Here is a 27,020-nt window from a genome sequence, read left to right as displayed (position 1 = left end):
CCCTGCTCAGTATGTAGAAAAGGAGTAGGTAGTAACTCTATAAGATGTACCCGGTGCAAGCTATGGACACATAAGAGGTGCAGCAACATCAAAGGCAGGTTAACTAGCAAGTTAGTTTTTGTTTGTGGCAGATGTTCAGGTGCAATAAAGACTGTAAACAAACAGGAAACAACTTCTATCTCATGCCAGGGTGAAAAACTAGAGGTAGTCGATAGCTTCCGCTATCTGGGCGACCAAGTTAGTAGTGGGGGTGGGTGCGCTGAAAGTGTAGCTACTAGAATAAGAATAGCCTGGGCAAAGTTTAGAGAGCTCTTACCCCTGCTGGCGACAAAGGGACTCTCACTCAGAGTAAAAGGCAGACTGTATGACACATGTGTACGAACAGCCATGCTACATGGCAGTGAAACATGGGCTGTAACTGCTGAGGACATACGTAAGCTCGCAAGGAATGAAGCCAGTATGCTCCGTTGGATGTGTAATGTCAATGTGAATACCCGTCAGAGTGTAATTATCTTGAGAGAAAAGCTGAACATTAGAAGCATCAGTTGTGGCGTGCAAGAGAGACGATTGTGCTGGTATGGACATGTGGTGAGAATGGATGAGGATAGCTGCGTGAAAAAGTGCCACACCCTAACAGTTGAGGGAACCTGTGGAAGAGGTAGGCCCAGGAAGACCTGGGCTGAGGTGGTGAGGCAAGACCTTTGTACATTGGGCCTCACCGAGGCGATGACTACTGACTGAGACCTTTGGAAATGTGCTGTGCGTGAGAAGACCCGGCAAGCCAAGTAAGATCGTTGCCAGTGCCCCTGGACTGGCTCTTGTGCGGGTGGCACATAAGATGCACCATTTTGAGCGTGGCCGTTGCCAGTACCACCTGACTAGCCTCCGTAGGATTTTCGAGCGAGATCGTTGCCAGTGCCCCTGGACTGGCTTGTGCGGGTGGCACATAAAAGACACCATTTCGAGCGTGGCCGTTGCCAGTATCGCCTGATACTGGCAACGGCCACGCTCGAAATGGTGTCTTTTATGTGCCACCCGCACAAGCCAGTCCAGGGGCACTGGCAACGATCTCGCTAAATTTGGCAGAGTTTCTACAGCTGGATGCCCTTCCTAACGCCAACCACTCAGAGTGTAGTAGGTGCAGGTGACACGTAAAAGCACCTACTACACTCTCTGAGTGGTTGGCGTTAGGAAGGGCATCCAGCTGTAGAAACTCTGCCAAATTTAGATTGGAGCCTGGTGTTGCCATCCGGTTTCACCAGTCCTCAGTCAAGTCATCCAACCCATGCTAGAATGGAAAGCGGACGTTAAACGATGATGATGATGATGATGATGATATATATATAGACATGCATGCATGCAAACACACACACGTGTACATATACATATACATACATACAGATATATAGACATACATTTATACATACACATGAATACATACACACATAGATACATACTGAGAGAGACCTGTTACTTGATTATTAGTAAAGAAAACTCACATTTTACAGGGAAGACCTTGTCAATCAGTTCAAAAGAACAATGAATGCTGAACATACACACAAAGAAAAACAATATGAAAAGTTATTGACTAAAATCTACAGGCCTATAGCATACTTGAGTGTTTTGTAAGCTGTGCACATCTTACTTGAAAATGTTCCTCCAAGGTCATTCTGAAACAAAAGGTGACTGATGAGTAGAAAGAAAGAAAGAAAGGTGTTTGGGCTGTGCTGAATAGCTTCTCATGAACAAAGCTGTCCTTAAAGAAGTGAAGTTGTACCACTGAAGTCTGACTGTACAGCTAGACTGTAGAATAGCATTTGACTCAATCCCTTACTCTTGGATATTAGAATCACTAAGTTTTGCCAATTTTCCAACTGCTATATAAGATACCATTAAGGGACTAACAATGACATAGTTCCACAGAAGTGTCAACAAGAACTGATGCTACAACTATAGCCACTAACAAAATTAGGTTACCAACAGGAACATTCCAGAATACAGCTTACCTCTATAACTTTTAGTCCTAGCAGAGAATCCCTTATAAACTCTGTTAAAGAAATGCAAGGTGTCCATGGTAGGATCTACAGAGGAGAGAACAATTAATATTACCAACACCTCTTTTTGCTGATGGTCTTAAGTTGTATTCAAGTAATATTCATGACACCAAGGAACAAAACAGGTCACAGCATCTTAACAAAACAGGAATGGACTTAGATCAAGACGAGTGTTTATATTTGGCAGTCACTTGAGGTAAAAGAGGAAAAATTGCCAACCAGTCAAGGAATATGGATATCAATGGCCTGTCTATCTCATCTATCTCCAATGATGAATGTTAGAAAACCTCAGTGTTGAGGAAAATATAGTATAAATGATGATGATAATGATAGTATGCATTGAAACTGTGTGTAAAGCTAGACTGACAAAAGAATACTCTAGCAGAGTTTGGAAGGTATGGAAATCAGAACTGTTTGCATGTAATAAGACCATATACCACAATGCTTTCACAGTTCCAAAGTTAGAACCAACAACTGGCATATCATACAAGAGACATGAAGAAATTTTCAACTTGAACATTGAGACTAGAAAGAAGCTAACAACTACTGGTAACTTCCACATCAACAGTGACACTAACAGGATCTATCCTAAACAGAGATGAAGGAAGAGGCATGAGATCAGTCCAGATGGCTTTTGAGTGCTGCATTGCATCACTTTGACACCACCTACTTAACAGTAAAGAAAGAAATGGGTATATCATGTGTGTGATACATATGGATGAGGACAGCTGTGTAAAGAAGTGCTGATCTCTAACTGTGGAGGGAACTTATAGAAGAGGTGGACCCAGGAAGACATGGGATGAGGTGGTGAAGCATGATCTTCAAATGTTTGGCCTCACAGAGGTAATGACTAGTCACTGAGTCCAGTGGCAATATGCCGTGCTTGAGAAGACCTATCAAGCCAAGTGAAATCGTAGTCGTGGCCGATGCTCATGTCACATAACTGGTACCCGTGCTGGTGGCATGTAAAAAGCATCTTGTGAGGGTTGGGCCGCATGAAGGCAATGTGGCCAATATCAGTGTCACATAACTGGCATTTAGAAAGCACCTTATGAGCGTTCAGCCTCACGGAGACCTTTGGCAATATGTCGTGCTTAAGTAAAAGACCCATCAAACCAAATGGAATTGAATCATGGCAGATACTGGTGTCACACAACTTGCACCTGTGCTGGTGGCATGTAGAAGCACCTGTTGCGCTCTCAGAGTGGTTGGTGTTAGGAATGGCATCCAGCCATAGAAACCAAGCCAAATCTGACTTATCAGCCCTGGTCAAACTGTCCAACTCATGCCAGCATAGACAATGGCCATTAAATGATGATGATGATGATGATGATATACTCAACAGTGAAAATACTCAAAAAATGAGATGAAGAACTTCTGAATGGTCACTTTCAGTGTGCACTTGTTCCATGTGAACTTAAGGGAAACTAGACTAATCTTAAACAGAAACATTCACACATATGTGTGTGTGTGTGTGTGTGTGTGTGTGTGTGTGTGTGTGTGTGTGTGTGTGTGTGTGTGTGTGTGTGTGTGTGTGTATGTATGTGCATATGTACATACATATGAATCATCAGATGTAATGTGCAAGAAAGAAGACTGTACTGGTTTGGGCATGTGGTGTGTATGACTGAGGACAGCTGTATAATGAAGTGTCTCTCAATTAGTGTAAATGGAGCTTGTGGAAGAGGAAGCCTCCAAAAAGAGATGGGATGAAGTGGTGAAAGCTGATCTCAGGACCTTGAACCTCACAAAGACAAAGGACCAGGACGACTGGTGAAAGGCAGTTCTTGAGATCTGCCAGCCTTGGAGAAACTGAAATTTTGTAAGCACAATGTGTATACAAATACACAACTCTCCTTGACCCCTTGCACTGCTTAACTCCCTCCTCAAGATGTTCCCACCACCCATTATCTCTCTACCTGCACTATTCTGTTGTTGTAATCAAATGTGAGGACTGCATACTTCAGCTTTTCCCTGATATCACTTATGCTCTACCCCAACACCTCTAACTACACAAAACCATTTCAGTTAATCAACTTTCTTTCTTAATATAGTCCTCTCCACTCAAATTTTACATTGATCACACTCCTGAGTATCCAGTGCCATACATCTCCCTTTCACCCATTCACTCTGCCTTCACACTACAACCTACCCAATCACATGTCAATTCCTTCTCTCCCTTCTGACCATCCCCTCTCTTTCTTTCCTATCTACTGTATCCTTATCATAATTACTATTCTGCTGCTCTTCACCACTCTATCTCACCATTTTTTTCTGTAGTCAGTCATCAGTCATCTCCTCTATCCTATTTTCCCAAAACTCCTGTAACATCTGTAGACCCTAAACCCCACCCCTCAACCTTACCCTATTTCTACAGATATCACCAACTCTTCCCTCTTCCTCACTGCACCTACTGATCATCCCTCAACACTTGTTCATAATTACACTCCCAACTAGTCCCCATCATTCTTCCATACACTCTTGTGACCCCTATCCAATCACACATTCTGTTCACCAGTTTCCACTCGCTTCTACTCATCTTGATTCTTGAACATTCACCCTGACACTTCACCATCACTACTTTTATCTCTTTCCAGTTGCACACTACTACGTTCATCTTCTCTTCTAAAATTTGAGTAGCCATGCAGCTCTTGTACAGCAAGAAACCTGTTCTGTTCTGGTCCCATCTCTCTCATTTTCACCCCTAATTCCATAGCATAAAGCCACTCCACTCTCTACTGTAGACCCTTCAATCAAAGGGGACCTTAGTCTTACAGGCTTCATAGCAATCTCATTAGTGTTAGTGCCATGAAAAATGCAATGCTGTAAAGTGGTTGGCATTAGGAAGGGTGTCTAACTGTAGAAACAATGCCAAAGCAAGTGTTGGAGCATAATGCAGTCCTAAGACTCATCAAATACTGCCAAACCATTCAACTCATGCCAGCATGGAACATCAATGTTAAATGATGATGATGGTGATAATAATGATGTATGTAGTAACTTCTAGCTCGCTACTCAGCATGTTTTTGTTAAACATTTTTGAAAAAGTGTGGAAATGGAATAATTTTTGAAAGAACTATAAAACATTTATAAAACAGATCAAAAGTTATAAAATAGAGAAATGTGCAAGTACTTTGAGTTGCTGTAAATTACATATATGAGAATGGTGGTGATGGTAGTGGGCATTTTCAGCCACATTTGAATATATATTTTGTTTAGAAGTGTCTGAAAAAAATTTGTGAAGGAGGATGGTGTCATCAAATTGTAAGAAACAAATACATGAAAATAAAAACTGATATTAAGACAATGAGGGAGGAAAATTTTGCCTTAGTTGCTAAAGGAATAAATCTTTGTCTTATGTGTCACACAATCATTACAAAGACGATAACATGAAAAGCCACTATGAAGCAAATCATGAAAACTTTTCCTATAATTAACCATAGCAATCAGTAAACTGATAAGCCCAATAAGTAAACTGATAAAATGCCCATATTCTACTGGAAAATTTGCTAAGAATATAGCTGGTGTTAGTAGACTGAAGAAAATACAAAACATCAGCAGCTAATGGCACAAATATTAACCTCAAGTCACACTCAAGTAAGGTTTGGGTATAATGATGATCCAGAATTCAAAATCTACAACACAGTTCTGTTCACATAATCCAGAAATAAAACATCCTGAATGGATGAAAACAAATGTGTGTGTGTGCACGCACACGTGTGATACCTCTTACTGATCAGCATAACATGCTGCTGTGAATCACAGTACTCTGTAATGAAGTTTGTGAAGTTGAAGAGTAGTGTAAACTTTACAAACAAAACACCTGACAAAGCTAATTTGCACAGACTTCGCAACATATCAAAGGTTGGATTTTCAACAACTCATAAGGACCTCTATGAGTCACTGCATATAATGACTTTAATAAACCTGATAATTGCAGCATTATCAGTTTGTGATAAAATACCAGCAAGGTAGTCATTTTAGAAGGTGTTATCTGATTAAAATATCTCTAATTTTGTTAGTCTGATTTTTATTCATATTTTCCTGTTTTGACCAGACATTTACTTAAGATAAAATACATGTCATATAAATATGGAAGTTTAATTCTCCCTACCCTTTCAGATTTATTTTTGGCAGTCTATTTTATGTTACTGAAATAAAAATTAGAATATTTTCCTGACTATTTTCATAGCCAAGATTTTGAAAACATCTTGTATATATGGGTACTAGGTGATTATAGAAACTAAAACAGATAAGCCGTTTAATATGATTACATATAAGTATAAATAGTACAGCACACATGTATTTCATAATATTTAAATAAAATATTCATAATAAAATAGTGTAAGAGCAGATTAGGAGACCTATAATAAAAGTTATTCCAGGTATGGGATTTGCAAGAGATTTAGCCACTATCTCTAGCAGTTTGAGTGATCACTTAAATCAGGGGTTCTCAACCATTTTTTTTTTATCTATGGACCCCTATTTTATTCTGGTGAACCTCCATAGCCATTTGATGTTTAAAAACTAGTTTTATAAATATTCCTTTCAGAATTCCTATTTTGTTTTTCACATATTCACTTGTGTAGTTGAACTATGTAAAATGGTAAAGAAAGAAACCTAGCTGTTTCTTGCAATGCATAGCAATACATACATTTAAAGTTATATATATATATATATATATATATATACTCACAGCATAAGCAAAGAGAAAGCACAGTCAATTTCAATAATGATAAATACTTGACCACATAGGCAGATGAACTGAACAATAAAATGAACTGACATAAGAAAAACCTATAAAATAATAATTATATATATATACAGTGGCATTAATGCACAATAAATAACGTCTAAACTCTGGCTAACAGCATAGTCAAGGGAAGTGCCAACACTAAGCTCAAAGGTATAAATTTAAAGAGGCTAAAATATAGAAACTAATTAATTCTGCATACGGAAAACTAAATGTTGTCAGCTAAAAAGTAGAGTCAAATCCACCCATCCACCTTAACACAAAAGAAGAGTCCTTTATGAAACTAAAACATATGAAAAACCCCAAATGTTGATGATTCAAAAAGATTGAGGGTTAAAAATCAATGCAAAATTATCCAATTTGACATTGTAGCTCAGCAACACTTCCACAATGACAACAAGTATTCATTGGCAAGGATATGAAAGCCAGTAATTCTATAAACATTTCTATAAGGTAAAATCATTCCATTGCATAAACACAGACTCTTTCAAGACAGTACAAACAGAACAAATCAATGAAGAAGAGATAACTGTAATTGTTCAGACACTGAATTGTATCCCTTGAATAATCAATACTTCTTTAACATCCTGATGTATCAGGATACTACAGCTCAAAATAACAAACACACAAACATAACAAAGTAAGAATAAATAAATATATATATATATATACAATTAAACCTTGGGAGAGGCATTATGCCGGTAATAAACACACTCACATGCTCATACCAAACAGTTTCGAAACAACGCCAAAACAACGCCAGATCATATATTCAAAATAAATGGAAGTGGAGAGACAAGTTACTGAAGAGATTGCAAGAGTGCAATGAAATAATTTAACAAAAAACTATATAAATTAAATTAATAAAGGACTGAACCAGTGCGTGTGTTTATTACCGGCATAATGCCTCTCCCAAGGTTTAATTGTATTTCTGTCAACACACGTATCCACATCAAGAATCTTGCACACGAAATACACATACGAAATATATATATATATATATATATATAACCTTCTGAGTTCTTTTACAGAGCTTAGAAAAACTGAAGGACCGCTGCAATAAGTGTATGAATCTGAGAGGGAAATATGTTAAATGAAATCATAATTAACTGATCCTCCTGTATTTTCTTTTACCTAAAGCCAGGGATTTTTCAGCACTCCCTCATGTGTGTGTGTGTGTGTGTGTGTGTGTGTGTGTGTGTGTGTGTGCATAAATATAAAATAGTAAATCCCCAAAACCGAAGAACACACAAAAAAAAAAGAAAGAAAGAAAGAAAAAAACAACGGGGGACATGGTACATGTAAAGTATTAGCAGACAGTCAGAGAAGGAAAGAAATGTGGTTTTACATTTCAAGCAAAGCTCTTCTTCAGAAACAGGAGACAGAGTAAAGTCCAAGAGAAAAGGAAGATGGAGAAAAAAAAAAATGCTAACGATTCAAAGGTGGTTACATTTTGAAATGACTAGAAATGTGTGTGTGTGTGTGTGTGTGTGTGTGTGTGTGTGTGTGTGTGTGTGTGTGTGTGTGTGTGTGTGTATGTGAGTATGAGCCTGGTGTAGTCATCTGGTTCACCAGTCTTCAGTCAAATCGTCCAACCCATGCTAGCATGGAAAGCGGACGTTAAACGCTGATATGTGTATGCATATCATCATCATCATCATCATCATCATCGTTTAACGTCCGCTTTCCATGCTAGCATGGGTTGGACGATTTGACTGAGGACTGGTGAAACCGGATGGCAACACCAGGCTCCAATCCAATTTGGCAGAGTTTCTACAGCTGGATGCCCTTCCTAACGCCAACCACTCAGAGAGTGTAGTGGGTGCTTTTACGTGTCACCCGCACGAAGGCCAGTCAGGCAGTACTGGCAACGGCCACGCTCATCTCGCTCGAGAAACCTATTGTGTCACCTGCACAAGAGCCAGCCCAGGGGCACCAGCAACGATCCCGCTCGAAAATCCCACAACAACCCCACACAAGAGCCAGTTCAGGGGCACTGGCAACGATCTCGCTCGAAAAACCTCATGTGTCACCCGCACAAGAGCCAGCCCAGGGGCACCGGCAACGATCCCGCTCGGAAGATTTCATGTGTCACCCGCACATGAGCCAATCCAGGGGCACTGGCAACGATCCCGCTCGAAAGACTTCATGTGTCGCCCGCACATGAGCCAGTCCAGGGGCACTGGCAACGATCCCGTCCCGCTCAAAACATTTCATGAGTCACCCGCACAAGAGCCAGCCCAAGGGCACCGGCAACGATCCCGTCCGAAAGATTCCATGTGTCGCCCGCACACGAGCCAGCCCAGGGGCACCGGCAACAATCTCACTCGAAAAACCTCATGTGTCACCCGCACAAGAGCCGGCCCAGGGGCACTGGCAACGATCTCGCTCGAAAGATTTCATGTGTCGCCCGCACATGAGCCAGTCCAGGGGCACTGGCAAAGATCCCGCTCTAAACATTTCATGTGTAACTTAGCAATTTGACAAATAGCAAACAATAAAATAAGTACCAGGCTGAACTCATCAACTCAAATCCTTGAAAACAATGGTTCCAGTATAGTGGCAGTTCAATGTTGAAACCAGTAATAGACTGTATATTCTAGTTTTTTTCTGGTTGTGTAGTAAGAAGTTTGTTTCTCAACCACATGGTTCTGGGTTAAGTCTCACTGTATGACACCTTGGGCAAGTATCTTCTCCTATAGCTTTGGGCCAACCAAAGCTTTGAGAATGGATTTGGAAGACTGAAACTGAAAGAAGCCCAGCATGAATGTATGTGTGTATGTATACACATACACACACGTCTGTGTGTGTGTATCTTTCTGTCTATGTTTGTCTCCTGCCACCACTTGACAACTGGTGCTGGTGTGCTTACATTCCTATAACTTAGAGGTTTGGCAAAAGAGACAAACAGAATAAGTACTAGGGTTGATTCCAGTGACTAAAATTCTTTGAGATAGTACCCCAGCATGGCCACAGTCTGATGAGTGGAATGAGTAAAAGATATCTCTTAAAGAAATTTGCAATATTTTATTTGAATGTTTTAAATTTCTTAAACAATTGTTTTTGAAACTTTCTTTTTGCTCTCCATTCTAAGCTATTTCACAGTGCTTTCTAATGGAAGCCAAAAAATCAGCTTAGCTATGATCATTTATTTCAAGCAATTTATGCATTTTGACAGTCTAACTTGTATTCATATATGAAGGTGGTAAAATTACCAGAGTTTAGATAGCTATATTTAGCTTCTTAAACATGCCAATTTGTCTCTCTGGTGCAGATACAATAATACTATATTGTCCTAACTTTTAATAAGAGCGAGATCTCTAAACAGACACTTTTTACAAGGCAAAAATGTCCTTTATTGAAATGGAGAGCAAATGCAGGTAATTGACTTAATCTTATTTTATTGCCCTTTTCATTATTATTACTATTATCATTTAGTTACAGTGGGAGGGGAAACATGACTATGACCTTTATAAGACCTCCCAAAATGAGGAGACTGGTGCAGTTGTTATTCAACTTGAAACTTCTACAAGTTGATACCTATAGGAAAATCCTGGACAGGGAGGAAGTTCCAGAGAGTTACAGAAGGACTGAGTGCAAGTGTGTAATGTAGAAAGAAACTGAGAAGTTTATACATAGCTAGAATGATGAGTGGAGGAAAGAGTGATGCATCAAATGAGCTTGGTTGTTGTCTTTTAGCCACATGGAAACCTTGATTTTTTTTTTCAAATCTGTGACCAAAAACACGCAGACATAATTATCTCATCTTTTCTAAAAATACAGAGCACCCAGAACCATTTTATCCAATATACCCATTTTTATTAAGATGATAGGTGTGATTTAAGCAAGAGTTGGCTGCTATGTATAGAAGGGCATGTAATTGTGCTAATGATTCTTTATTGTCTCATGTAAGCTTCAAGAGTAGTATAAAAGACTCTAGTGTAAAGAAAAAGAACCATGTAGTAGAAGAGGAATTGGAAATATGCAACATGGGAATTTTGGTGAGTGGGCCTTTGTTTATCAGCTGGAGGTTTATTTCTAGATGCATTCAAGGACAATTACATGAAGCAGTGGTCCCATCCTAATCAATCATCTGAATCTACAGAAACTGTACTAGTGGGTAAAAAAATTGAAAGGAATAAAATAAAACTGCAGGTAGATGAAAGACAAAAGTTGAACCAAAAGGAAACTTGGGTTCATAAGACACTAAACAATACATCTAGCCCAGTTTTAATACTCTGGGTCAACTTTAATGGAAGAAATTAAATAAAGACAGTAAAAATAAGGAAAAATAACTACTACTGCCATATAGTCATCATCATGTTCTACACCCGTACTGTTCGGTTAAAATCACTTAGAAAAGCTCACAATATTTTGGTCCGTTATAAATTCTTCATTTAACCCTCCAACGTTTGGTGAGTAGTTTATTCCAATATTCCAAACCAGCTCCTAATCACTTCCTGTTATAAGCAACCAGCAAGCAATGAAATTGTAGAGCCAAAACAAGTATTGTAAAGAGTAAAATGGTAGAAAAGAATATAACCTAATTCCAGTATTTTCCTTGCCACTGGCAAAAATGGTGATATGCAACAATATATTTTATTGTTAGTGGTTTACAATAATTGGACACAGCCATACTGAAGAACTGCCTTCAAGGGACTTAGTTTATTGTCTCAGCCCCAATATTTTGATACTTATTTTACTCACATGGAAAATGTCAACGGATTAAATCAGCTGAGTGTAAAGCAAAAAGCAAGCAATTTAGGTGGAAATAATACAAGTTTTTTATTTTTTTTATTAGATGTGCCGTTTTGCCTTCATTTGCTGTTAAGTACATGCATGATCCTACACACATGCAGGCATGCACACATACACACATACATGACAGTTTCTGACTACCAAATCCACTCACAAAGTTTTGACCAACCTGGAACTATAACAGAAGACACTTGCCTCTAGGTGCAGTGCAATGAAACTAAACCCAAAATCACACACTGGAGAAGTGAACGTCTTAAACACACAGCCATTCTTGCATAATACACACATAAACATACCCACATATCTAAACACACACACATAATTACAGAATGCACAGAGTGAAAGAACAAAAGGGAAACATATTTATGAAGAAATAACATATGGAAGTGGGTGTCTAAGTTTGTTAAGGAAAAGAATAAGAATACGAATAAAGAAAAAGAGAGAGGGAAGAGTAAGGGGAAACATATATTTTATAGATGCAGGAGTGGCTGTGTGGTAAGTACCTTGCTTACCAACCACATAGTTCCGGGTTCAGTCCCACTGCATGGTATCTTGGGCAAGTGTCTTCTACTATAGCCTCAGGCCAACCAAAGCCTTGTGAGTGGATTTGGTAGATGGAAACTGAAAGAAGCCTGTTGTATATATATGTTTGTGTCTGTGTTCGTTTCTTCACCATTGCTTGACAACCAGTGTTGGTGTGTTTAAGCCCCTGTAACTTAGTGGTTTGGCAAAAGAGACTGATAGAATAAGTACTAGGGTTGATTTGTTTGACTAAAGGTGGTGCTCCAGCATGGCTGCAGGCAAATGACTGAAACAAGTAAAATAATATATAACCACCTCCCTAACAGTTAATCATGCAGGCTTGTTTTCTGTTCTTTTTTCTGTCTTATAAGGTACTTGGCAACCTCAATGGTGCCTGTAATACAAAAAAAAAAAAAAGAAAAAAAAGGGGCCCTGTACACACTGTAAAGTGGTTGGTGTTAGGGAAGGCATCCAGCTGAAGGAACTCTGTCAAAGCTGACCCTGGAACTCAATGCAGTCCTGTGGCTCACCAGATCCTGTCAAACTATCTAACCCATGCCAGTATGTAAAACAAGCATTGAATGATGGTGGAAGCAAGTGGCTGGGATCTTTTTTAAAACGGGGGCCACATTTTTCATTAATGTTTTACGGAGTGTTTTTGGTACGGAAAGACTTTCAAACTTCGTATACTTATCTATTTTGTGTTATAGAACAGAAAAATATTTTTGTATTCGAATTTATTTCATGTAAAAAATTGTATTATTTCGATAATTTCAACCAATCACTGACAAGTATTCAGTTGTTTACATTTACTCCTTTGGCTAATTAAGCGATGTAAAGCGTATTTAATCTCCATACCTTCGTTTTATTTGCTTTTTTCATTTTAAATTTGCTTTAACCCTAACCCTAACCCTAAGGTTAGGGTTAGGGTTAGGGTTAGGGTTAGGGTTAATTGTTTCAGAATCGTTTGTTTATGTAGTCGGCACTTAATGTATATCGGCTGAATGGACGTCAGTGATTGGTTGAAATTACAGAAATACGACAACTTTCACATGGAATAACTTATGGATTTCTCTTTTTTTTAAGAAGACTAAGAGAAAAAAGATGTTTTATATGACACATTCTACCAGTGTTCCAAGTTTCAAAGTGTTTCGTTAATGAAAAATATGGCCCCCGTTTTAAAAAAGATCCAGTGGCTGAGATTCTTTTGAACATTGGGCCTCATGGAGACAAGGTGGCTGAGTTCCTTTGAGTGTTGGGCCTCATGGAGGCAAGGTGGCTGAGTTCCTTTCGAGCATTGGGCCCCATGGGGGCAGAGTTGCCAAGTTCCTTTCAAGTGTTGGGCTTTACGGAGGCAATGACCAAGTGCTTTTGGCATTATGTCGTGCTTAAGAAGACCCATCAAGCCGAGCAAAATCGCAGTCTTGGCAGATACTGGTGTCACGCAAATGGCACTTGTGCCAGTGGCATGTAAAAACACCTATTACACTCTTAGAGTGGCTGGCGTTAGGAAGGGCATCCAACCATAGAAAACCATCCCAGCCCAGTCAAATCGTCCAACTGAAGCCAGCATGGACAACAGACGTTAAATGATGATGATGATGATGATGATGATGAAGATGATATCTTGAGATTCTGCACATTTCAGCCACAAACATTGGTCAACCTATGGCTTGGATTGAATTTTTTTAATTATGCAAATTATACTGTCCAATAATTATTAGTAACTGTTTTTCTTTATGCAAAATTTTTTGTTAACTACCCGATCAGGCTTGACTAGAAAAAATAAGCTGATGAGGTTCAATAGACCAAAACATATGCCCATTGTTTTAGTTGCTTGCAAGTAAAGGCCAGGCTTTCTTCCCCATAAACATAACAATTAACTGTGTAAGATTTAATTCTTCACTTCTTTCAATTTATTTTCTCCCTTTTTTTTTGATAGTTACAAGCAATTACCGCAAGGCTTTTTGTTTTCTTTCTCCAACTAAGAGGGAAATATTAATCAATAAAGAATTGTTTGTATACAACATTCAGTAAGTTATTCTTTAACTCATTTATGCCTAAAATGCAACAGAGTGGGTGAAGTAAAGTTCTTAAACACCTAGCAATACCATTTTACACAAATAAAATAAATATTTTTAAAAAATAGTTATATTTAAAATCTCTGAAATGTAAAAAGTTGTTGTTTAAGAAAACTGAAAAAATTTACAGTGCCAAAAAGATATAGCACTAAGTACTAAAATATATACAATAAAATTAATTCAAATCACGACATTATTTCGAAATATTGTAAAACGCAAAACAATATTAGTTATACAAAATACAAAATTTGGATTTCAAATTGATGTTTAAAACATATCAAACAAAATACAGCTTGGTTTAATGTAAGTTGAACTACTGATTGCAATAGTCAGCAATATCAGAAAGTCATTGAATTGCTATATACCTATTTGTATAAATATGTATTATTAACTTTAGAAACTTTTGAAATTCTACTAACAATGATAAATAAATAAAAATAATAAAGGCCAATGAAAATAAGCAAACAGCTAAAAATAATGAATTGCTGATTTATACAGTTTTGTTTTTATAATACAGTTTTATAACTGCTGATTTATATTCAGAACTGCCGATTTATACAGAAAGATGCAAAATCAATTTGAAAGTATCAATATAAAATGTATAACTACTATTTTGTATCAAACTTAGACATAACATGTAAACAACGACATTAAGAGAAAAAAAAAAAAAAAAGAAAAGAAGTATATACTAACCTTATTTGAGAGTAAAATCCAAAGGGCCGTCTGATGTAAAAAGTATTTCCATCAATGTATTATATTTGGTGATCTTCTTTTCAATTTAGATATATATATATAGTGTAGATTCCATTTGCAATCATTGTTTGTTGGAAAATTTCAGTCTGCTGCTATTGTTGATTGCAGACATATCACAAGTATAATGGATGATTTGTTCAATATATTGCAGATATATGTTATACAATCTTTGTTTTTAAGTAATCCAAAAATAGTTTTCATGAACAATATGTTAGAAATTACTTAATTTGAGCAATTTGTTAGACATGACTTAATTGAAATTTAGACTGTCATTGCTTTTGCTTTTCTTTCTTTCTTTTTTTTTATTAGTTTGTAACTGATGAAAGTTATGCACTCATAATATAACAAATTTGTTGAAGATAGTAATGTTACTAAACAATCTTGTCAACAGCAGATGCAGGTTTCTTTTTGTTGTTAAAGCTATCATGTAATCTTTGTGTATGGTTTGTAAACAGTAAAAGGTGTAAGCCATGTGTCAGAAAGAAAACTGTGATTTCTGGTGATATCAACCCTTTAGCATTCAGATATCTTTGTCAAATGTATTGCTTATATATTCATATTGTTTTAAATTTATCATACATTATTTTGTATCTTCAAGATTTCAATATTGTATTCTGATATTTTTAGAATGATATTGTAGGGTAGGTGTGAGAGGTTGTATCCAGTCAGTTTTAACATGAAACAGGTAGAAATATTGGGCCAGAAATGACAGGATTAAATGTTGAAGATAAATCCTTCATGATTCTTTTAGGCTACACATAGAAGAGGGAAAGGTCTGTATGTGGGATTTTAAGTGTAGTTTTTGAATACCTTCATAGGTGGTTGTTGGCTAGGTCTGATATTGTACACAATATATCATTGAACTTGTGACAAATGATATTGATGGCATTGATAAAATGGTAAGCCAAACTGAAAGCTATATTGGTTTGCAGAAGTAATTTATACTGAAATTTATTTCAATACAACAGTCTCAAATAATGTTTATGAAATACTCACAATAAAGATATGATAGAAACAATTTTTTGTATTCTGAATATATTTTATAGAAAGAATTAAAAGGTTGAATAATTGATAATTGATAATTGAAAAAAAAAAAAAAAAATTTTTGTGGTTTAGTAGGGATTGATGAGAAAATAAAAATATGAATAACAATGAAACTTAAACCCACATCTCACTAATATGTTGGTGTAATTATAATTGTAATGGTGGTTCTCAGCTAGACTGAAGATGGGTATATAAAAACAACAAATTTGTAGGTTGCATGTAGTCTTTCAGCTATCAGAGCTTACCCTACGTACACAATGTCTCTATTTTTTATAAGAAATACCTAAAAATCATTGGATACAGTCAACCATCACACTCAACAATATAAATCTATCACACAGACAGAAGATAAAAAAACATAACATAGGATCACATTCAACACACACAGAAAACAAAACAATGTACAAAAGACGACACACAGACAATGCATTCAACCAATTCTTGTCTACAAGCAGTACATTAAATGCATTTAAACTATGCCAGTCCTACCTAGATCCCTAATATCACCACAAACTACAAAGAAGACAAAATAACACACTTCCCTTTATCCCAAGCTGCACATAAGCAGCTGTAGAATACTGATGCAATATGCTAAAAATACTAAAAGGGAAAGACCCTCTGGACATGTGAGGAGCACAGCTTAATGATGGAGCAAACACCAACTCTTACATCCTTGCCATTATAGGTACAACCCCCCCCCACACACACACACCAAAGCACTCCACAACATTATTGCAATATCACTTTCCTAAAAACACTATTTCTCTCTTTCAGTCCAGAAAAACATGAAAAGTGTGTACATAGAATACTAGCAATAGTATTAATACCTTCAATAGACAAAAACAAACTCTCAACGAATGACAGGCAGAGGAATAACTATGATGCTCTAATTAAGTTTACCTAATTCATCTTTACTCTAGTAATACTGGAATCTAAAGGCATACAAAAACAAAGGGTAAAAAAGCAACATACCCAGACCTCCACACTGAAAACTATAAGATAAACCATTACATGTCGAAATGGATAGAATAAATTTCAATTAAGCAGAAGCATGGAATAACTGGAACAATGAGTCTGTTGCTTGCACTTAGAAACTGAGTGACATAAGTCTGCTCATTCAAGATTGAGCTGTAGCTAAGCAACAGTAATTCTAAGTAGATACGCCCTTTCTTGGGTGTTATAAATTGATTCTGATTCACTTGCATTACAAATCTTTTCTTATTATACAATAATAATTTTAAAGGAATGTTGGGTGAAATTTTGCTAATAAAAGCTAAAGAAAACATAAATTCAGAAACATTGTTTTGGTTAGCTCACATATAACCATACTGTTTTTCAATAGAACTCCATGTCATCAAGCAAACAGAAATAATAGTCATTTGTAGCCCAACAACATTTAAATATGAAAGAGAAATTCAATGACCAGCCTAATTTCAGTTCAACAACACAGAAAGCAACAAAATAGGAAATCAACACCATGTGAAAAAACAAAATCGATACTAAACAAAAAATCTTGAAATGAAAATAATTTGTTAATGTTAATCAAAATTACTAGTCTTCCTCATTCTAATTAGTTCATACTACTATTTTGAAACTTAAGTCATCAAAATTAGTTCCTGATGCAGGCAAAAAGCTGATAGATCTCACTCAACATCTATGGCCTTGAAATTTCTAACTGATTAATGAAACTGTGAAGTTCTGCTAAAGAATTGACTATCAAGTATATTAAAAGAGCATAGGGAAGAAACATGATAATCACTGGATTTGGTTTCATAACAAATTGTGTAGAAGGTGGTATTGTAGTTGTTTAGCAACATGTCAGTCTTGATAGAGTAAACCTATGAACAAAAGTGTTCCAGTTGTTACAATCAGACTTTTGAGGCAAATTTGCCTGTTATTAGTAGATCAAGTAACCATGTAGAGGCTTCACGTTTGGGTTGTTGTGTAGAAGTAGCAATTGTTGGAGGATAACAGAAAAGGCAGCATGAATGAGTTTCTATTCAAAGTAATTTTTGGAAATAAGACTTCACCTAGATTTGGTAGCAAAATATGTTTTAGATAACATACTTTCAATTAATAGTTATGCTTCTAAGTGATTAGGTTACCTGTTTCAGGAAAATTAAATAAATAATGGTACTTCTTTGTAGCTGCTGTTGTTGCTGCTGGTGTTGTTAATCCAATCAAGAAAACAAACCTTTATTATTAGATAAGCTCCTGAATATTATCCAACATTAACAGTTGTTGAAAGGAAAGTAACATGGAATTAGATTTTGGTAGAGTATATGTGAAAGAAATTAACTAACTTTCATCAATACAAATGATAATTTTGCTGGAATTTTTTTCTTTGCTTACAATTCTCTTTTAATTTTAATTAAACGGTTTTGTGCACCAATTTATTGATTTTTCTCATATTGGCCATAGCACTTCAATGATAAGGGATAGTTCTTGATGTTGACATATTCCAAAGTTTTTTTAAATTATAGAAATTATATACATTCAAAGTGAGAGTTTATATCACAATGAAATACATTCATCCAGTGATCCATATACTTTGAAAGATGCATGAGATGTTTAATTGACACAATAGTAGTGAGAATTGGTAAGGTAATGAAAATGGGAACTGTGCAATTGAACTGATGACAATGAAATAGAAACAGCTTCCAAAGCAATACATTAAATCAAGAAACTCCAAGTAATGAAAAGTGTCATGTGTTTGAGAATCCAATTTCACTTTCTGGGACATAAAAATCAATATTTGTTTAGACTAGAAAAGTACATCTTTATTTGTTTCAGATTTACCTGCAAGGTATACAATTAAAACCAAACTTCTTTTAATTTACCAATAAGTAATTTTGGCAGTTTTTTTTTTTGTTTTGATTTGGGACAAGAGCCGAAAGCTATGCAATTTCTTGTTGATCAATAACCAATTTGAAATAACAATTTAGAAAAAAATGTGAAAATAATTAATAGCAGAGACAATTACAAAAGCTTTACATTCATGGCTGGCCACTTAGTCTCAACTGAATTCAACTTGTAGGGGAAAAATGATACTTGCTGTTTATCTTAAGTCAAAACCATATCAACAATACTTTAAACATCAAGTATTAATAGACAATCCTTTGGAATGACAGACCCTTAAAATGTCTTTTTAAAAAAATGTGAAGTGATTTAATGGATGCTTTAAACAATAAACTCTAAGACCATTGAAGCATTCCAATTTTCCATACAATCTGGTGCAAGAAAGTCTATTAGAGGAGCTAAATGTTTATTATCAGGTAACATTTCTGATTTGCAACAGTAAGATCAAAAAATGAAAATGCTGATTGGTTAAACTTAAAATATCACTCCTGCAATGTGCTCCATAAAACCTATGTAGATTTGTATGTTCTTCATAACTCTTTTTACAAACTACAGCAGCAGTAAAAATTATGAACATTTCTCAATAAATAATTAATAGTTTGTTTCATAAGTTTCTAAAACCTAGAATACCTTCAAATCACTATGAGTTGTGAATTAGCCATCTGTCTCCAAAGCTGATCCTTTGTTACTGAAGGAATTGACGTATAGTCTTCTTGACAATAAAAAATTGAAAATGTGATTCTATGTATTTGTCTCAACACTTCTGACATCAAGGGACAGGCAAGTTTCTAGTTTAGTGGTCAATACAAAGGTGCCATTTGACAGTTTTATTTTTTCTTTCCTTTTTTTTTTTTAATGTTGAGAATTTGAGATTTATGCCCATCTTGTATATTACAATATCTTTTGCTGCCAGTTTTATTTTTAACTTCCTTGTTGAACTCTGTCAAAAATGGCACATTAACAACAATGCATGAGGTTACTTTTATCAGGAGGTGAAAATATATAGCTATTTTCAATTAATGATACAGGTAGAAAAATTCTCAGTGATAAATAGTGAATGGAGGCAACTTGTCAGACAATGGCATAAGACACTTCACACAGAAATATCAATTGTTGCCATCTGACAAAATATTTTGTTAAACCAACCAATTGTTACAAGAATACATTTTGGAAGTAAAGTATCTATATCAGCCAAATGATAGTAATTTCCTTCCATTAATACCGTTAGAAACTACCTTCAGAAGAGAGCTAAGATAAAAATTGTCTTCACCATATCACAGGCAGATATAGTGCTTTCATCAACACACTGGCTTTCTTTGATAAGATTTTTCAGCATAATTTGATATCCTGTAAGTACTATAATTGAAGCTGTTATTGTTCAGTCCAAAATCAGCCCTGATCAAGCAAACTTATGATCAAAGATGTTCTAACAATGACCATCATGTCTTTTTGTATAAAAAGGATGACATTATGCAATGTCTTTCTTTTTCAAGATAGTAGTGCACAATTTGAGGAAGATTTGGTTGATATCGCTAATACATTGACTGAATGTATACAGACTCTCTCATAATATAAAATCACATTCAATAGAAAAGAATATTAACTTAAGAATTATTATTATTAATCAACAATTACACAATCAGCTTATACTTCTTTGTTATCCATACATTTTTGTTGGGGGTTTTTTCTTGTAAATAGCATGAAATATAACATTTTGTTTCACTCTTTACATGAATTTCTTTCCATTTTTAATGAATTTTAAGTCTTTCAATTTTGATACAGCTGTTGCTGTTTTGAATAAGTTGAACATTTCCGTAGCTTTATCATTTTGGAGACTGGTGACATTATTTCATCAATTTTCAACCATGTTCATGTTTTCAATTAGTTCCAGTCAGCTATGCTCAAGAAGATATGCAGCAGTGATGTAAAAAAAAAATTGAGTGGAAGCAACTGAAAGATTCCTAACTCAAAGGAATCAAAATGCACCATATTTCAGTTTTACTTTCAATTATGATGCAGGAGTCATTCTGTTATTTGGGTTTGTGTTTGTATGGTTGTATATGAGGAAGAAATTGTGGAAATTAGGGCACATTACATGTGGTTTGTTGTTCAGCAGTTTTATACCACAAGAAGCAAAATGGACTGTTTATACTGGATAACTGCAGTTTCTCAGAAATTTTTATAGGAGTTTAGACAGTTAAAAGTGTAATGATTTTGAATTGTATGTAAGCAAAGGGATTATATTTCTGGATTATATGAGAATAACAGTGATATTAGAATATAATTATAATAGGAATCAAGGTTCTGACTTGGGATTAGAAAATGGTTAGAAGTTCAGTTTTAGGAGCTTTGTAGATTGAAACAGACAACACCTATGAATTGTTACCTCTGTTTGAGATAATTTATGAATGGCATGCATAAATGTGTGCATACCTATCACTACTATCAATTATTGACTTACTATTATCATATATTCAACAAAAAATATTTCATTCATTTTAATAAAAAACTAAATACACACACACGCACACACACACACACACACAAAAATAAACAACACAACATTCATATAAACAAAAAACAATGATACATAATCTAAAACCTAACTCACCAATTAATTTACAGATCAATAGCTATGCATTTGCTTCAAAACTTCTAAAGTAATTCATCTCACTCTGTAGCTTAAATATATTTCATGGGTCTAACATTCTAATTTTCTTCAATTATTGATATATTCCTCTAACCTGCTAGAAGAGATATTATCTTCTCAAAAGCTTTTCCAAACTGTCACTTATCAAACCAAAGATCATTCATCATGAATAACCAGGTAGTAGTCACTAAACACTCATTGCTATCTTCTGAACATATCTGAACATTCTTAGGACATTACATTTATTAGAAATGTGATACCATGTGCCCGTCTTTGAACCTCTTCCACAATTACAAATATTCCTATCCTATCATCTGCCTTCAGCGCTTTCATCAAAATTTTGTACCACCTCTCTATTCTACTTGGATGGTTTCCAAAGCTGGACAAATCTTTGCATGTCAATTCAATGGAAAATACTTCCCCCATCTCTCTCTCTCTCTAAATCATATTTTTATCACGTATCATTGCCTAACTTGGCATAGTCCCAACTGAGAGTCAAACTACATATCTCCTGTTGATCAGATAACATTACAGCTATTACATATAATAAAGAGAAACCATGATGTGTATATATTTATATGAGTATTACATGTTATTTCTCTTTCCCTATGAGATTTTTTGTCAATGTAAAAAGAACACTATGGTAGTTTACATTCCATTTGAGGATAAGTTTGCTTCATTTATTGTGGAAATGGTTTTAACTAAACTAAATCAGTAAAAAGTTGAGCATTTTGTGTGACTTTCACAAAATATTTCTAAATATATTTTCCAGAGAAACACTGACTTCTTTTAACTCAATTATATCAACCCTTCATCAATATTATTGCCCTGATATACTGAGGTTATGCCTCAGTTTTGATACTTAGTCAAAGTCATTTGTTAGCATCACTAATGTACATCAGACTTAGTCTTATTTGTTGTGCTATACCATTAACATGCTGCCAACTGCTTAACTTGGACTTTTGTTTCAATCATACACAGTATTTGTGTATAAGTCACACTATTTCATACTTGATTTTAACTGAAAAAACTGAGGGGCAAGTTATACATGGAGCAAAGCTAAAACTATGAAGCGAAATTGTTTTGTACAAAGATTTAAGACTAAATTAGGGGTGCAACTTATACATGAATAAATACAGTAACTCCTAATTGCTTTTTGAAAATAACTAGTTGCCTTGTCTTCCTGCCAATGTAAGCACTTGCTTTTATCTTGGACTCTGTTGGCAGACAGCACACTTTTCTGAAGTTAGACAGTTTCAGAACAATCTCTCTCTCAACAATACTTAACTAAATGATAATCAGTTGGTTGACTTATTTTCTCAAGTCATTGTTCTAATCTAGTTATTTAGTTATCTTCATTCAGTTTGCCAGAGCAAGTGATCAGAGTTGTAAATGGCAGGTAGAAGGCATAAGTGAAATGCCTCAACTAGGAATTGCATACAGTTATTATTAGATGATGAATTTATTCATGGATGTCATAGTACATAGAAATTTGACGCTCTCTGTATTTCTTATGCCAAAGTAGCTATAACTTCCATGAGCAACAGTATATTTATCTCAGTGTCTTCAAACAATTATTTCTGCCAAGTTACTTTTTTTTTATATACTTAATTCTCCAGGATTGTAAATCTATAAACCACAAAAAGAACAATGCATATGTTCATAGCATTAAATTTTATCACATCAATACTACCCAGATGTTACCTAGTAAAATTTATAGTGTATCAGTTTTCTTTTTATGGTCAATTTTAGTGTCAGTTAAAAAGTTTGTTTTGACGTGTTAACTGCAGATACACTTCAATACAGAGTAAACAAAAATATTTTACATCTGTTAATGATACATGTATAAGGGTGGGTTGAAAAGTTCATGCATTAAGTTCAGCTCTTCTTTTTAGTAACTGCATGGCCCTTGTGCTGGTGGCACGTAAAAAGCACCCACTACACTCTCAGAGTGATTGGCATTAGGAAGGGCATCCAGCTGTAGAAACTTTACCAGATCAGACTGGAGCCTGGTGCAGCCTTCTGGCTTACCAGCCCTCAGTCAAACCGTCCAACCCATACCAGCATCGAAAGCGGATGTTAAACGACGCCGACGATAATTGTTTCTTTCCAGGTCAACTGACATACGACTGTTTGAAGAAGACTTCAAAAGCAACTAGTAGTGATTTCTCTTGAAAATAGATAAAATGTGGCATTGTGGTGTTATCAAATACCTGCGTAAAAAGTTTTTAGCCCCAGTAACATTCATGTCAACATTATTGCTACATTAGGGGATGATGTTCCAGCTTTATCAACAGTGCAAAGGCGGGTAGCTGAATTTAGTACAGGAAAGCAGTCTCAAGCATGACCTAAGGTCTGAACGTCCTGCAACTACCAACACTGAGGAAAACATTGATTGTGTTCACCACAAGGTGATGGATGAGAGGCAATTGACTATAAATCAAATTGTCAATGCTATTAGCATATCCTGTGAGAGAGTTAACAATATTCTACACAATGAACTTTGCATGATGAAGGTTTCTACTCAATGGGGGGGGGGGTCCTGTCTTCTGACATCTGATTAAAAGCAAACTGGGCTGATCACATCACAGGAAAATCTGATTTTGTCTGAGGTAGATCCAGCTAGTTTCCTTGAATGTTTCCTAGTCCAAGATGAGTGCTGGGTTCATCACTCTGAAACAGACACAAACAGAATTCATGCAGTGGAGACATTCCTCTTCACCTGCTCCAAAGAAGGTGATGGCCTCAGCTTTTTGAGGTGCAAGAGGCATTGTGTTTGTTGACTATCTTGAAAAGGGCCACACTAACAATGGACAGTACCATGCCAACTTGCTGAGGTGGTTACAAAAGGCTATCAAGACCAAATGCCCAAGAAAACTAACAAAAAGTGTCTTGTTTCATTGGGACAATACTCTAGCACACATGTCTTTATTTTCAATGGCTGCTGTGCATGACTGTGGCCCTGAATTGGTTGATCATCCTCTCTATTCTCTTGATTTTGGCCCCATCTGACCATCATCTGTTCCCCAACATGAAGAAACACTTGACTAGGATCCAATGTTATTTATGACTTTTTTGACCAACAGGATGAAAGCTTCTTCACCAATGAGACCCAAGTACCACAAAACTGATAAAAAAAAGTGTGTGGATTGCAAGGGGAATCATGTTGTCCATGAGAATATCTTGGTCAGTCTATAAAACTTTTCAGCCAACCCTCATAGTGCATACACATTTCAGTAAAATTTGGAAAAGATAAATATTACATACAATATGCAACCCTTACCCATGTGGTAGAATACTGCAACAAGATGACATACCCACATAGCTGAATATGGATAGGTATCTGTTGAAATTCTCCATCAAAAATGCTAGCATACCTTCTAAAAAAACTACTATTTAAAAGAATAAATTAGAAGAGTGAGCAGGAAAATACATTTCTCAAGCATGAAAAACCAAGCACTGATAACGATTAATTTGGATTTAAATCATGTAAAAGCCCACTTCAAATAAGTGCTTAGTCAAATTTATTTAAAAAATGTGAAATTCCATACACATCCTGGCTAACGAATCTACACAATTTAGACAATATAATAATATCACTCTATTTAGTAATATCACAAACATTTAGAGGAAAACCTCATACCCACAACTAGAATTCCAATAATTAGGAAACCATTGTTTACTACACATTATTTTACACCTGGTACAGTATTTTTTTTTTTTCAATTTTTGTGATGGGGGGGTGGGGGTGCGGACTCGGATAATTCACACAATCCAGTAACCCCACTTCAACACCCAGTCACAAAAATGAAAAAAAAAAAGTGTAATAGGTGTATAACATGTACTAAATAAAAATGGAAAAAAAAAAATAAAAATGCAAGCTGGAAAACGGACACACACACACACACACACACAGAGGACTTGGAAAATTCACATGACCAATCTCATTAACTAGAAGAGGAAAAGTTAAATTATCTATATATTGTGTTTTTCCTTTTCTTTTTTTTATGGCCACTTTATCAATAAACTTTAGTTTAATACTAATATTGTTTCATTTGAATTTTTTTTACCCTCTTCTGGCTCTAAAAGGCTTTAAAAACCTAAAAAAGGGCGAAAACTATGAAATCAGAAAAGAAAAAAAAATATAGTTTTGGGGTTCTAAAACCCCTAAAAAGGCCAAAAGCGGCTGATTTTAAAGTTTTGGCACTTTTTAAAGGTGTTTTTACGTGGTCTTAAGAGCAAAAACTGGGTTTTTTTTGTTTTTTCTTCAATGAAAATTAACGCTAACAGTTTATTGATAACTTCTGTTGTATTTTTAAAGAATTAACTGGTTAACGGTTATTGAAGTTAACTTCTTGGGTAACAGATTAACGGTTAACAAAATTAATTTTTCGATTAACGGTGCCCACCTTTGATATATACACACTGTATTGTCTTGAATTTCATGTCTGTACCTAAGTATACTATACATGTGTGTGCGCGCATATGTGCACATGTCCAAGTGAATGTTTACAAAACTACAGTGAGCTGACACCACAGTTTGAAGCTGAGCTATAAATGTCATCATTCAGATTTGGGTTACTACATGTCAAGTTTGTTGACATTTCCTGTCAACAAATCACTTGCTAGCTCAGTGATTTTGGATTCTTCTGAAATAAAAATCCTTTACTTGAAAAACTTAAGAGTTGGCAACAGGAAGAGTATCTGGGCATAAAAATCTAGCCTAAAAAATCTACTTCCTAAGCCATACATGAGAGGCATTAAAGGAAAGAGGAAACATCATGGATACAGGCACATTAACATTTAAAAGTTTCATAATCATCATCATCGTCGTTTAACGTCCGCTTTCCATGCTAGGATGGGTTGGACGATTTGACTGAGGACTGGTGGACCAGGAGGCTACACCAGGCTCCAATCTGATTTGGCAGAGTTTCTACAGCTGAATGCCCTTCCTAATGCCAACCACTCTGAGAGTATTCTATTCATTATTTTTCTTCTTCTATTTCCTTTTGTTATTCCTATTATTTATCATTTATTCTATTAACCTTCAACAAATAATTCTTACAGTGTATTTATATGTGCAAGAGTACATTAGTGTGTATGTTGAATCCCATGTAATATTCATAATTTTGAAATTTTACTGAAATGTGTGTGACATATTTTATCATGCAATTTACAGTTTTACAAATTTGCAATTAATCACCCACACTTAATTTTAATTCTAAAGACAAACCAGCAAATAAACATACAAAAATTTCACCTTCAGACACTCATCAATCATTATGAGAAAATGCCAAAATTTTCCTCCTTTTTCTTTCACTTCTCATCTATTTATCCCAGCTCTTTATCTTTGGGTACTTACCTATATATTCTGAGCGACAGATAATTTATTTATATCATGCTTCATATCCAGTTTGATGATTGGAAACATGAAATATATACACTCAGGTGTAAAGTGTCAGTAATTACAATCATTAATATAATTCTCCCTTTGGTATTGAATACTAACACCTTACACAACTATTAACCTACATCACTAACACTTC

At 35.6% G+C, this 27,020-nt stretch overlaps 1 protein-coding gene across 5 annotated transcripts in view; it reads right to left on the bottom strand.

Moving 5' to 3' along the window:
* Window positions 1-27,020, bottom strand: part of LOC106884418 (activating signal cointegrator 1 complex subunit 3) — a 491,782-nt gene that overhangs the window by 370,535 nt on the left and 94,227 nt on the right. The window lies entirely within an intron of this gene.

Source organism: Octopus bimaculoides, chromosome 1, assembly GCF_046866305.1.
Source record: "Octopus bimaculoides isolate indiv1 chromosome 1, ASM4686630v1, whole genome shotgun sequence".
NCBI classification, from domain to species: domain Eukaryota; kingdom Metazoa; phylum Mollusca; class Cephalopoda; order Octopoda; family Octopodidae; genus Octopus; species Octopus bimaculoides.
The sequence above is the reverse complement of the archived record's forward strand: the minus strand, read 5'-3'. Positions and strand labels throughout refer to the sequence as shown.